Source organism: Argiope bruennichi, chromosome 9 (assembly GCF_947563725.1).
Source record: "Argiope bruennichi chromosome 9, qqArgBrue1.1, whole genome shotgun sequence".
Taxonomy (NCBI): Eukaryota; Metazoa; Arthropoda; class Arachnida; order Araneae; family Araneidae; genus Argiope; species Argiope bruennichi.
This window is the reverse complement of record NC_079159.1, coordinates 59384945-59399990: the sequence shown is the minus strand read 5'-3', so window position 1 is coordinate 59399990 and position 15046 is coordinate 59384945. Positions and strand designations below refer to the sequence as shown.

Below are 15046 nucleotides of genomic sequence, written 5' to 3'. Positions count from 1 at the left end.
TCAAGTTCTATGCTCCAATGCTGTCCCTAACTTATCAGATACATTATTGGTTTGTAGCTTATCAGATCAATATTTGTGTAAATGATAGCTTATTTTTTTTTTCATTTTCTTATACCAATTATTGCTGAATCAAAGAAAATAAAGTGTGATAAAATATATTTTTACGAGGTATAACAAAGAGGAAAAACTGTAATCCTCAAGAAAGTCGAATCCGTGTTTTTGATGAATCTTCACATTTCAGACCTCCTCTAGTCCAAAAAGCACATTTTTAAAAAATAATGTTTGTCGCTCTGTCTTCTGTATGTCTGTTTATAAGAAAATTCAAAAACCCTTTGCGGTTTACAGAGAAAACTTGATAGACGAACTTTATTATACTTTATTAATTTAATTTATACTGAATTTATTGGAAGAGCTAAATTAATATAATTTGGCACTCAAGTTTAGCATCTGAAGTAAAGATCCGTATCAAATTTTGAAGTAAATCGGTCATTGACTTTTGACCTTTGAAAAAGGATAGACCTTTTTTGCATACATTTAAATGCGATAACTCAAAAAAAAAAAAAAAAAAAAAGTGCAATAACTTAAAGAAATGAAATTTGATGTATTTGATTTTTGTAACCGAAATTAAAATTCTCTGTCGAAGTTTCCTTTCAACCGATTAGAAAAAAGGCATCCAAAATTCATATCCTATTTTCTGACGCTTGTGTATTGGCTGCATTCCGCTGATTAATCGCTAAATTTGCACTCCAGATTCTGTAAAAATGCTAAATTTCCATCAGGAATCGATATTTCGTTGCTAATGTTCGCCAGTCCAGTGCAGTTAATGAATAAGTATCGATTTCCTTTACGAAGTATGCGTGCTAAGTGTAGGCTTCTTATTATCATGTGCGGGTAACTGAAAAAAAAAAAAAATTGATCACTTATAGCATTAACGGCCTTTCCTAGGGTCCAAAATTTTGTGCAGGGGAAGAGGAATGACACTTTTATTATGACCTCTGCGAAAAAGATCGTTTTCTAGTAGATCCTTCCACTTATCAGTAGGGAAGTTGGAGATCATTTCCTATTTGATTGGTTTGATTTAACAAGCTTCAATATTCTGTTTAGGGTTTTTCATTCTTCCTTTCTGTATTTTTTCAATGATAATCTTGAGGTTTACATAGTATACATTACTTTTACTTGTGTCATTTTAACTAATGACTTTCATACCATACGCATATGACATGTAAAATAAAATTTTAAAGCAATATTTCTTAATTTTAAGTTAACAAATGTTTTTTACAATTTTTACAGAAACTTTCTTGGTCTAAATAAGTATGCCAACTAAAATTATATGCAAGAAAACATCTGTATGAAATGAAAATCATCCTTGAGATGATTCACAGTTACTTACAAATTTAATTGTAAAAAGAAGTGTTTTCGAGTCTGTGTTTCTACATCCTCCAGACAAATCTATTGTATTTACAAGCATGGAATTTGGCACACAAATATTCAAAATAGTGATTCAATAAATACTAAAGCCTGAATTTTAAATTATAATGTAGAAAAGTTCATATTTTATGTTGGATTGGAGCGTTTTTTTAGCTAGTTCATCGGGAATATTGGTTTATTTAATTAAAATTCCTTATCTTATATGTATATATACTTTGATGTCTCAATGTGATTTGATTCTCTCAATACAGGTAGCATTTGCTGAATGAAGTCGAATTCTATAACATCAGAGAGCAATTAAAAGCTGAAATATCTGGGTTATCTATTTTAAATTTCTTTTTGTATTTGGCTGGGATGTTATTTCATTTTCTGATCCTTTATGTAAACTGCTCAAATAATTAATTTTTTTAATAACTTTCATCATTATAAGGGTATTTATTACATGAAGTATTTGATGTAACAGTGAAAGCTGTTTGAGCTTCATTTACAGCACTGATACTTATAGTAAAAAATTAAAAAAAAATACATTTTTTAAAAAAAGTTATCAAAATTCAGGAAGAAAATGCAAGAAGGTTAAACGATATAATAAAAAAGACACTTTTTACAATTACAGAATGGTATGAAAATCGAATTGCCGCTGTAGTATTTTCTGAAGTTATGAAAGAAAAACATCAACATTTCATTTAATTTTTAATTAATAAAAATTTCCATTCGGTTCTTTAAAATTCTAATAAAATTTTTTTCGAGTTCCACATTTTTATTTTTTAAAGTACCGTTTTTCCGAATTTGATAATTCTAAATTTAATAATGAGTACTATATATATATATATATATATAATATACATTTTAAATACTATCACTCCTTTTTATAGATCTAGATGGGCGACTGACAAGAAATTTGGCTTCCCTAATTTAAATTTCATAAGTAAAAAAATGTAGTTGGTATCAATCTTTGCTAATGAACCTCGTAAGTTAACTACATTTATCCCGACGGATAAAGTAAGAAAGATATGAATTACTGTTCATTATTAAATAAAATGAAAGAAAATTCTACTTTTAGTATAATTTTTCTAGAATTTTCATTACATTTCATCAATAAAATAATATTAACGCTATGTTTTTCTATCACATTTTCCATTTCATGTCTCTTACAGCCTCTTGATTATTAGTCAGATTATTAAAAAGGTGAAGTACGGAATTGCTTATGAATCCTATACTTTCGAGATTTCCTTTATAATATTTTCAAAATTTATTTTGTGCTTTCATATGATTCGCCATCTGAAGCCAAATTTTTTCCATGAATGCAGGTGAAGACCCCGGCCGGTGGCCAATGAACTGCAGTAAACCTCCATAACGCTGCCTGTCACGTGATTATAAATTATGCCTAATTAATAATAATCATAATCGGTTATAACTAGTTTATTCAAAAAAAAACTCTAGTACTGTTTAAATTTTTGTATTGTTTTCAACCTTTTTTCTATGTTTCTAACATTATTCTAGAAACATTCCCAATTATCATTTTCAAGTTTTATGCTAAGTTATTTTATAATTCTAAAAAATATGTTGCTTTATGATTTAAAAAATGTATATTCTTACAACTAAATATTATTTAAATTATGCTAAAAAACAATTCGCCATTTTTTAACCATTTTATTTAAAATTATTTTTAAATCTCAATTGTCTACTTTTTTAAACGACAATTTACCAATATTAATTTTTGACAAATTTCATTTTGTCAAAATTTAATATTTTAAATTACTTATTATTTATAATTACACATTACTTATTAGATTTATTCAAAATTGATAAAAAAATAGTTTCGAAAATCGGAAAGGGGAAAAGGGGCTTCAAAACTTGTATAACTTAAAGTCCCATTTTGATGGCCTGTACGCGTCTTAAGTTTGGCACAATTTGATCTCATTCCTTTCTCTTCTGGTTTTCCAGGCATCTTTGATGTCTGTTCATTTTACCGAAAATTTGAGGGAAGCACCCGACCGACGTCCACAGGCGGGGGAGCTCCTCCAATGGAACAATTGACAAGTTTAGACCATATCCGTAAAGACAACAGGCTGTCGGAACGGGGGTCAAGAGGGTCTAAAACACGTAATACGATTCTAATTTTGGTACTGAAAACAATCGAATAACACCAGATGTTCTGCTAATTAATTATAAGCAACCATTATTTTCCATAATTAATATTTTCTGTCAGTTTATAATAATTTTCGAGTTCACGAATAACTAATTTGTTCTGCATTTAGAATGTCATTCTCTTAAGGTCAATATGTTCCATTTTTTTTATAAATCAGTCTCGTGTTTTGATTGTTCATTTCCTGCCTCCTCCGTAATGCTCTCTCCCTGACCTTGGCATCGAGGCACCCAACTGACCGAAGGACGATCACGTCGCTGGCACGTGCATCCCGTCTCGGACAAACAACCCGTCTCTCCGGAAGAGAAAGAAACGACGCACTCTTTTAGGTGCCCCTCAAGGTCGCTCTACCTCAGGATTTCAAACTTTGGACTTGTGGTAAGTTCTGGCACTATCACTTTAGAAAAAATCGCGCAATTCATTTCCTATTGCATTTAATTTTATATCGTGATAAAAACGTATCTTGGCTATTATTAGATAGGAAGAAAGTGATTTTAATGTGGATTTGTTTATCAGATTTAAAGCTTCTTGCAGAGTAATTGACACCCAGCTGTACAGGACCATAACAATGAAGTGACGAGATTGAACCACACTAAGGGCACAGATTGAGGGATCTGGGAATTACTAATTACTATTGAAAAAGTCTAAGAGTTGGATCGATATAATTTGCTGTATAAAATAAAAAGAATTGCACGATATTGCTGCCTGTGCTTAGCCCCGTTCCGACCATATCCCCTGACGACCATATTATATTACCATTACAGATATGGTCGTAAATCATTTAACTGACCCATTGTATGACCCCTCCCCCGGCGAAGGTCGGGAGCTTCCCTCAAATTATTTGTAAAATGAACAGACATCAAAGTACCTCGGAAAAACCACAAGTGAGGGGATAGAGGGCAAAATGAGCCTGTTTCAAGACGCAGACTTGCTGTCGGAACGCGACTTTTGATTAAAAATTACGGATAAATAAAATAATTTTTCAGAAAAATGATACATTTTGTAGTTTATTTACTGTAGTGATACGTTTAATTTGTAGTTTACGATATTTTTGATCAGTATCCAATGAAGTATTGTTTTTAAGAATATATAATTTTAATTAAACTTTAAAAATCATAAAAATTACTAATCTATTTAAAAAAAAATTACAGATAAGATAGTTTAGCAAAGAGAGGGATAGAGGATATGGAAATAAACAGAACTGTAGCATATGGGAGGGGGCAGCTTTCCTTCATGCTATCAAACTTTGCCCATGCATACTTTGGAGGACAGGAATGTAACCTCACAGTGATTCTTTTTTTTAAAATGTTAATGAATTAAAGTTAAGCAAAATTTTGTTTTTGTTTACGCGTTAACTTCTGAAAATTTTACAGCATAAAAATAATTTTTACATCATTTTGAAGTTTACAAAAATTATCTTCTCTGTGATACCAGTGTTTTAATCTATTAATTCAATTTCTAATTTTATTAATTTAAAAAATATTTTAACTGTATTTCCAAATAATTTAGTTGTAATATTGATATCAAATGACCTGTTATGCACTTGTAAGTAATTACCAAATTTAGCTGTTATATTCTTTTTTGAAAAAAAAATATTTTTTTTACTTTCATTAGCATCTTTTGATGACAATATCAATAATATTAATCTAATTATATCTACTAAATTTCTTATATCATATCTAATTACAACAAAAGAATTATTTAAAATTAAAATTGAATACTAAATATAGGACATTCTCGTTGATTAGTAACGTTTGAAAATTATCGAAATTGGTCCATTTGTTAAGGCTGAGAACTCTGATTAGTTTATCTTTTTCCAACTTTTATTCAAAATGGAAGTGGCAGAGGATGAAGGACTATTACTGATATGTCTAGACGGCCTGATATGTCTAGACGGCATAAGCTTTTATCTCTACAAATAATAACAATGAATGTGTGCGGGTGTATTTTGACGCTTTACTGATCACGTGATCAAGAACTACAAAACTTGGGAGCATACATAATTTGAAGACTGTGAAAACTAGAACAATTTGCAACGAATTTTTGTAAAATTTTAATTGGAATTATAATTTATAAAAAATTTAGATAATTTTGGTGTTTTGCTGCTATAACTTACCGAAAATATTGTAATGCAAATATAATTTTTCCATCATCCTCAAATTCCATATGTATGTAGCATAATTTTGACAGGTGTGTGGCCGAAAGGAAGACAAACTTTGAATAAATTTAATTTATTTTTCCACAGAAGGCGTGATTTGTACACAAGAACAAAGACGGTAAATGCCTGCACACATCAGAAAAAGAAAGCAAAATTGAAGCGAAGAAGTTTTCCCCTCAGTGTTTTTACTAAGAAATTCTGTCAGTAATTTTTTTTTTTTTTTTTTTTTTTTTTTTTAGATGTCGATTTACAAAAGGTAATCTAAGCCATCTTTGAAAAGAAATGCTTAGGTGTTAGGAATTTCTATCCCTCGCTCAGAGTTTAGCACCAGTAATTTTTTTAGAGCACTATTAGAAATTATTAAATAAAAAAAATATTGGAATTTATATCAGGAAATAAGAGAAAATTTTGGAATAAAGTAATATGGGCTAATTTAAGATGAAATAAATAAGAAATTAATTAAGATTTAAATCAAGAGATATAAGTACATATATATGCTTAATTCATTATTAATTATTAGTATATATATAAATAATATATTAATAATAGAGATTCATGTGCATGTGTGCATTGGCGCTCTGCAGGCCAGTCTATTTGTCCTGGAGCTACCAGACTTGGTACATATATACCCCGGAGGGGTGGGAAAGTTACCTAGGAGAGATTTTTTAAACATTGTAATTTAATTAATTAAGAATTGACCTGAAGTTTGGTATTTTTCCTAGATAACTTACGAAAATATTGTCGCACAAAAATAAATTTTATACCCTTTCAAAATTTTAAAAAATTATCTTTATTACTGATATCAATTTAATAATCATCCAGATTTTTTCTAAATGGTAGCATTTTTTAATTTTTTCGCCTAATTAACTTTAGAAGATATAATCTCACAAAAATGCATCTCGCACCATTTCAAAATTTTAAAAACTACCCTTTTAACGATATTAATTTAATAGTCATGCGAATTTCTGCTACATTTTGACAATTTTTAATTTTTTTTTTTTTTTTTTTTTTTTTTTTGCTTACTTTTCAAAAATAGATTACATTGTTGTCCTAAAGTTCAAACTATTTTCATTATTTCTTCAACTACCTGATCGCGTGATTTTCTTCCATCATTAAAAGTTTTAAGAAGAATCATTTTGCTTTAATATCCGTGTAATTTCGTGATGTAAAAGTTAGGGAAAGGAAAAGGGAAGTTAAAATAACGTGAAACTTATAAGATAGATGTTTTAAGGCAATTACTGCACCATATCTATAATGTCTTTAGGATGGATATGAAGTTGTATCTACGCGATTTAGCCGAAGTTAAAGCTAACCAGCATTCCCAGCAAATTAGCTGGTCGCTAAGGGCGACTAATTATACTAATACGACTAATATAAGACGCGTATGCATGTGTGTGTGTTGACGATGTACAGGCCAGTCCGTTTGGCCTATAACTTCCGAATTCAGCACATGTATATTTTGGCGAATAAAAATGTAAGCCTAGCAGCAATTTTTTCAAAATTTTAATTAATTAAAAAATACGCTGAATTTTGGCGTTACTTCCAAAAATATTATCGCACAGAAATATATTTTACACCATTCCAAAATTTAAAAAATTGCCTTTTAAATGTTTCCAGTTTAATAGTCTTGAAATGTACTTCATTTTGGCAATATTTTAAAAATATTTTTTTGCTAATTACCAACAATAGATTACTTTGCTGCCCTGAAATTCAAACTGTTTTCATTGTTTCTTCATATATTTAATAATTTGCTTTTTTTTTCATCACTGAAAGCTAAAAAAAAAAAAAAAAAAAGGATTCTATTTAATATTCGTGTTGCATATAAAACTAATAAAACTCCTAAGTAATGCCGTCAATTATCTAAACACAATCATTTACTAAGTGATCTCATTGCCTACTACTCTATTCACCTGTTATGTCCTGAGGTTAAGGACCTTGAATTCAAGAACTCAATGATACTCCTTTCAACTAGACAAATCGGTAAGACGAATAAAAAAAGTGAAGTCACAGAAACACAAAATTTAGAAGATTGATGAACCGGACGTATTCATTTTTAGTGCTGATGTCTTCATTAGAAATGTTCATTTGCACAATAACCAGAATTTATCTAAGACAAATACAACAATCAGGCTTTAATGTCTGTTTATATGGCGGAATCACGGGCATGAATTATATCTAATCGATTTATCGGAAATTAAACATAACTACTAATAATCCTGATGAAGTAACTGGTCGCCAGAGGTAACGTGTGTGTTTGTGTATATATGTTCAATTATATAAAACTTTTTGTCGCATAATCTTTTTCTATAATTATTATATTTGAGCATATTTTGCGAAATGTGTATCATTATTGTAATGAAAGCTAAGTCATTTTCCTTTTTGCTACTAATATTTTTCCTGTACTTTTTATCGATCATAATGATCAAGATATGAAGATTCGATTTATTTTACCATGTAAATAGGCTTTAACATAAGGCATGTATTTAGTAAAAATTTTGGTATTTTGTTGTACTTAAAGTAAGAAGCAATGGTGAAAAATTATTAAAGTACGATTATTTTTAAGCACTGTTGCTTTTTCCTATGATAATTGGATGTATAAAAATATAAACAGAAAATTAAGAAAATGTATAGCACAATGAATATAACAATGTTAGGTTACTAATACAGTATGAGTTATGTGCCAAACAAAATTTGAAACTTCATAGTATTTTGCTGGGGAAGTCATTAAGATCAACATACACGAATTATGTGACTGAAATTTTTCTAGAAATTAATCTCGGTGAACCAATTAATCGCCAAAGACAGCTAGTATGAAATAAAAAAATTTCAAAATTAGTTCAGTGTTTGCGGCTGAAAAACGCTGTCGCAGTTTATTCTCTCTTAAAGATTACAACATGAAGTATTATTTTTGAGATTTCTTTCGAAAAATGCAGATTATGTGAGAGGCAAGTAATCTTTCATGGCACATTTAAAGGTTACGAGTTTTCATATGAAGCAAAAATAGGCGAAATCGGATCCGTGGGTGAAGCTAGAAAACTTGTCCATTGGTTTTCCTAGTTATATTAAGTATAAAGATTTTTAAATTTTTTTTTCTTGTACACATACTTATTTCCTCAAATATGTTGTTTTAAGCCTTCGGATATGAGGAACACCATTGGCTTATTCAAATATTTTGTTTGAAAAATAATAATTTGATTTAAAGCTGTGCTCATAAGCACGTTTATACTAAGGATCTGAAAAGAAATTATTTTTGTTAAATAATTTCTCTTTCTTAACCTTTACTAGGTCTAAAAATATGCATTTCAGATTTATATATTTCAGGGTTTTTTTTTTTTTTTTTTTTTATTGAACCGCATTTTTATTCAAATTATAAATGATTTAAAAAATGATCTTCTTAAATGCGCTTTTATTAGTGTGCGAAAAAAAAAAATATGTTGTTTAATTCTTAAATTTTAGTTCATTATTGTAAACTTTATAAGAATGAAATCAATTTATTTTCAGAAATTTTTAGTAATCAAAATAAATTTAGTAAACTTAAAGGTAATCAAAATTTAATTAATCGATTAACTCATAACTAAGTTTTAAAAGTATTAAAATAGTTTATTGTCATCAAGAATGCAAATGTATAAAATTTAAAAACTATAGCACGCTCAGAGGCACACTAGTTGAATAAAAAAAAAAAAAAAAAAAAAAAACGCTTACAACTTTCCATTTTTATCAACATATAACAAGCTATAAATTAAAGCCTGTTAAAGGAACAAAAAGACTTTTTTTACCCGTAATTCATTTTTACTCGTAATGCCATCTGTCGCCGAATTGAGAATTTAATCAAGTTTTTTTTCCCATTTGCTTTTTTCCCCCCTCTTAGAAGATGATATTATCATTGTATTTGTTACATCATCTGATATTTTGATTTTTTTTTTTTGCATATGAATTACTCCTTTGAAATGGTTCTACTTTATGATAATTTTTTTAATTTCTTATGGATCGCATGAAATACCAAGACTTTGTTGTCTTTTTTTCATTTTACAAATATCTCACCGGTTTCCAGTTATTTGAGTTCATTTCATGAAATACCAAGACTTTGTTGTCTTTTTTTCATTTTACAAACATCTCACCGGTTTCCAGTTATTTGAGTTCATTTATTTTCGGACGAAAGAAAAGGCCAATAAATCATGATTATTAATTTTTAGAATATGTTTTTAAAAATTATACCCTTTTTCGTTCAAAGGCGGATTCGTTTTATATTCAGAATGTCGTATAATTATTTTAAAATGTAATTTAATTTTGAGCTGTTCTACACAACATTTACATTTTTAGTTCTTTATTAGTTTATTTGCGAGAAAGTAGTCACTGGGAGTGGTCCCCCAGAAACTTTCTTGCCTATTTCTCCAATGAAAGTCTTGTTCCCTTTCCTCTGCTTAAAATTATGAACCTCGGTTGAGGTTGAGAGCACCTTGCATAGCAATACAAGGTTACGAAGATAATTACGAAGTATAGAGAGCTTTGGCGTGAATCTAACAGTTTTACTGAATCTATCGCCAGAATATTTACTTTACATGCTTATTTACTAGTCGATTGATTTCTAGTTTCTAATTTAGTTTCATCAAAACTACAATGGTAGTCACAAGATAACATACCAAATTTCATTCATTTAAGACATCGCATTTATGATTTATTGCGTTTGCACGGACGGTCAATCATTTGGCTGCATTTTTTCAAAATTTGAAAAAATATCTATGCTTTAGATGCTAAATGTGTGTATAAAATTGGTAAAAGGCATCTGTAGAAGGCACCGGGCAGAATTTTTTAACTTAAAAAAAAACATCCTACAGCTTCGCTAGCAGCGGGAGCGGGAACCTAGTAGCTTCGCTAGCACATTGAACATAAGGACTGTGTGGATAACAGAAACAGTACATAAGCAAAAGAAAAGAAAGAACGGAGAAAGAAGAACATTCGCCATACAAAATTTCAAACAAACATCCTTTTTTCAATTTCATCAACTCGTAAAAAAATATATTCCACTCACCTTCATCCATTCTGCCGTTTCGATATCAAACCATTCTCAATACAAAATTTCAAACAAGCGTCCTTTCCTAACTTCATCAACTCGTAATAATATATATATATATATATATATATATATATATATATATATATATATATATATATATATATATATATATATATATATATATATAATATAATATAATATTTAACTCACCCTTCATCCATTCTATAGGTTCGGAATACTCCCGACATAATAAATTATGAAGAGAACCAACCGTTAGAACACCAATAGAATTACGAGAACTGAGAAGAATTCCATTGCGGCTGTCTTTTAAAGTGAGAATGCAGACGATTTTTTAAAGCGCATACTGAGAATTAAAAATTGCAAAAGAATAAATATTTTCTGTTCGTTTTTACATTAAAAAAAAGAAAGAAGAAAATAACTTTTAATTATAAGCTTAACTTTCTTTATTTAATAAACTTTTAATTATAATAAAGAACAAAATTAAAATCTTTAATCGATATTTTTTTGATATTTTTAATTTAACATTTTTTATAATATAGTTGTAGTTTATGTACAACTCAAACATTGCAAAAAGTAGTAAACAAAACAGTATTAGGGTTGCTAGAAGAGCGATCCAATGGGTTGCAATATTGGCAACAAACTCGGGAGCACACTATTCTTCACTTTATTAATAAAATTTTATCTATCAATCTTTATTTATCTTTGTTTTTAATTATCGGGTTCAACTTGTACGCCAATAGTCAGACACGCAGGCTTCCTGTAAATGGAATTTGTTTAAAATTTTGGCGAAATCTATAAATTTGGCCATAATTCTATATACCAAATTCCAACCATCTAGCTTAAAGCATTTTTGAGTTATCGCTTCACAAACAGACAGACATGATGTCAAAATGTGTTTTTGGTCTGAGAGAGATCCGGAACGTAGATATTCATCAAAATTTCGAATTCGAATTTTTTCACGATTACAATTCTTTTTCTATACTTCGTATACGAGGAAATAAAAAGATTTACATGATATGATACGAGATATAAGTGAGAATTTTGTTTGCACATTATTAAGAATTGCTTTTCGTATACAAAGTAAAGATTTAACTGCATGCACTTATATCGTATCAAATATATATTTTTGGTCTATAATTTAGTAAATATTGTACTAATTTAATTTTACTGATTATTTTTCAAATATTTTTATTTTTTCATAATTATTGTACACTCTATTAATTCAACAATTTTGTAAGATTCATAAATTCTCATTTTTTTTCTTTATTTGAAGAATCAGAAGATTCACTTTCTTTGGATTGCCTCTCTTCTGAAGAACTTGCACATATCTTACCCATACTATCCTCGATAGCCTTATGTAAGTCTTCATCTTCATTGATTTCTGAATGTGGCTTTCCAGCTGTTAAAATTTTATGCTCCACTTCGGAATAACTTTGTTTCGTTTCTTCAGCCATCCCATAAAGAAGCTCTTGAAATTCTTCAAAATCGATTATATCTTTTTCACTAGCGTACTTTTCAAAAAGTTCTGTAATGTATTCCTCTGTAATATCATCTCCTTTATCTAAGAGACTCGCTTGGATTAGCCATTTCTTGAAAAGCTGTAACGTTATTTTCTCGCTATCTTTAGTTGATTCTTCTTCATCGGAATACTTTTGGAAAAGATAATGCAGATCTTTCGGCCCTGTTGGAGATTCCTTTTCATGCAGCACAGAGTCCACTTTTTCTTTGTTTATAGGAGAGACTTCTTTTTCAGATGAAACATCTTCTTTTTTAGCAGCGTCATCTTTTCCCTTGGCTACAGCTGGTGAATCATTCTTCTCATCTTCTGACTCAGCATCCTTTTGCTTATTATCAGTCGGGCCTTTGTATTTCTTTTTTGTCTCATCTCTGTAGTCCATATTAGATTCTGAATTCTTTTTCTCGCCACCAGATGCCGCCTCTTGTCTCGAAACATCAAGAGGATCCTTCTTTTTGGAACTAGTTGAAGATTTATTTTCATCATCAGAAGATCCGGAATCCTCTTTTGTTTCCGATGCTGTTTTTTCTTTCGCATTATTTTTCCCAGGTGTATCTGCAGTGTTTTGGACAGCTGACATGAAATGGTATTTTTTAGAACTAACACAAATGATGAATAAATATCTTCTTTCCAACTCTTTAAACGTTTTATTGCAAAGATAATAAATATTTATAATTTCTGTAAAATTTCGATCTTTTCATTGATTATTAAAAAGTCTTTTTACAATGATGGATAATTGGAAACAATGAAATGGTTGCCAAAATAAACAAGTTAAAAACGATTCAAGAACTGAGATAAATTACCTGTCGATTTTTTTTTTCTTTACAGCACGTTCAATAAATAATTTTTGCTTTGTATTATTTTCAACAGCTTAAATGAACAGCATCGGAGGAAAATTTCTCAACAGATACTCAAGCGCATGCTAATAAGGTTTTTTAATTAGATTTTAACATTCAGATTTTGATGGTAACTTTCCTGCAATTTAACCGAATTAAACATGTAACGTTAAGTAGAATAATTATAATGAAACTAGTTTTAAGCATTTGACAATAGGAATATTATGCGACACATTGTTTTCTTCATTTTTCCCCATTAGAGCACAAGTAAAAAAAAAAAAAATGTTTTTTTTTTGCAAATATGTATCGCTCTTTTTTAAAAAGTAATACACTGTTATGATCATGACTTAAAAATAAAAAAGAAAAAATCCAGCTTGAATAATAAAACGTAATTATGTAATCAAAATCAAATAATAGGAATGCAAATGAAATTAAAAACTAAAAAGGCAACGAAAGAATTTGAACCCTGGCAGAGTGCATTTTCTGCATTTCTGAAAAGAAGCTTGTGGAACTTTATTCTCCATTTTACTACGCGATATATTGATATTTCCAACTATTTTAACTTTAAATTTCAAAGCACATAAAATACTTTTTTTTTTCATCATTATTTATTATGCTGTTCTGAAGTACCGCAAAAGATTATTTTCCGTACCCAAATTACTATTACAAGACATGATTAACAAGTAATTTTATCCATATTTACACTGATCACTTACCTTTCTGATTAGAAAAATTGGATGATATCGTTCAAATGAAATGATATATTTAGTATTGAGTATATTTTTTATTGCTTATTTTTCATATTACGCTAATTTTGATGGTTAATTTTTTCGCCAGAATATTGGATGTATTTAGTTTAAACTTATTTATACATAATACTCATAGCTCGTCAATAAATTAATTTTTAACTTGAATTGAAATTAAACTATCCACTGCGTACATGAATCTCTGCTATGTAGTCAGTGATAGATTTACTGACAATAAAAGGCCATAGCTTCAAAATTGTATTTAAGTCTCATCTCTCAATTTCGTATCGATGTTGACTAAATCTTTTGATTCGAATCGAATACGAGCCACCCACCTCCTAAAAAAATTCCGCTCTCAGAGTGTCGAAGCACAAGGAGAGCGCCTATGTAAAAAAAACCCACCTTGTATGTCATATAATATTAGATTTGCATGAAAAGCAAAACTGTCAGTATCAATTAACATTTAATTGCACACTGTCTTACACTACAGTGTAACTTATCTTCCTTATTCCTCTTAGTTAATATTCAAATATAAATTGCGCCGTAACTTGCGTACGATTTAACAGCACTTCCAACAATAAATAAGACGGTTTGAAATATGCTAATAAAGATTGTATTGCAAGTAAAATAATTCAACATATTTGATAGATTTCTTAACTATAATATTTCGATATGTATATATATATATATAATTAAAAATTTATCATGACACTCCTATAAAGCATTAAAAGACATTTTTGATGAACTTTTAATAATGGAAAATACATGCGGAGAAACGATGAAAACAATTTGAATTTCATTGCAGCAATGAAAAATATTGTTTCAAATTATAATATAAAAATATTTTTAAGAGTCACTAAAATTAAAGAAAAAAAAAACTGTACGCAAAATTAAATAAGTACAATTGAAAATATAATTTTTTAAATTTCGAAATAGTATAAAAAAGTTTTTAAAACATTTTTTAAAGAAACAAAATTTTGCATAATTTTTAATTAGATATAATTATAATTAAAATTAAAAGTCGTTCGAATTACTGGGAAAGCTAATTATGAATGTCCCGGAATTAGCCTTGAAATGCTTCAAAATGGCAATATTTTTTGCATTTATTTTGAGTATTTCAAAGCCAGCATAATCGGCAAATGAATTGGAAAACCGAAAAGGAAGCAGAAAATAAATACTGT

The 15046-nt window shown here is 29.0% G+C and overlaps 1 protein-coding gene across 5 annotated transcripts in view; it reads left to right on the top strand.

Moving 5' to 3' along the window:
- LOC129983926 (mutS protein homolog 4-like) overlaps positions 1-15046 on the top strand; it is a 131240-nt gene that overhangs the window by 91107 nt on the left and 25087 nt on the right. For 2 of the 5 annotated variants that reach the window (XM_056093637.1, XM_056093639.1), the window contains exon 2: positions 3735-3952. The exons of 2 other annotated variants lie outside the window; for them this stretch is intronic. The gene's annotated coding sequence lies outside the window, so the exon portion shown is untranslated. Of the gene's footprint in view, positions 1-3734; positions 3953-10974; positions 11079-15046 lie in introns of all 5 variants that reach the window. One more of the 5 variants, XM_056093642.1, reaches the window with a different exon arrangement.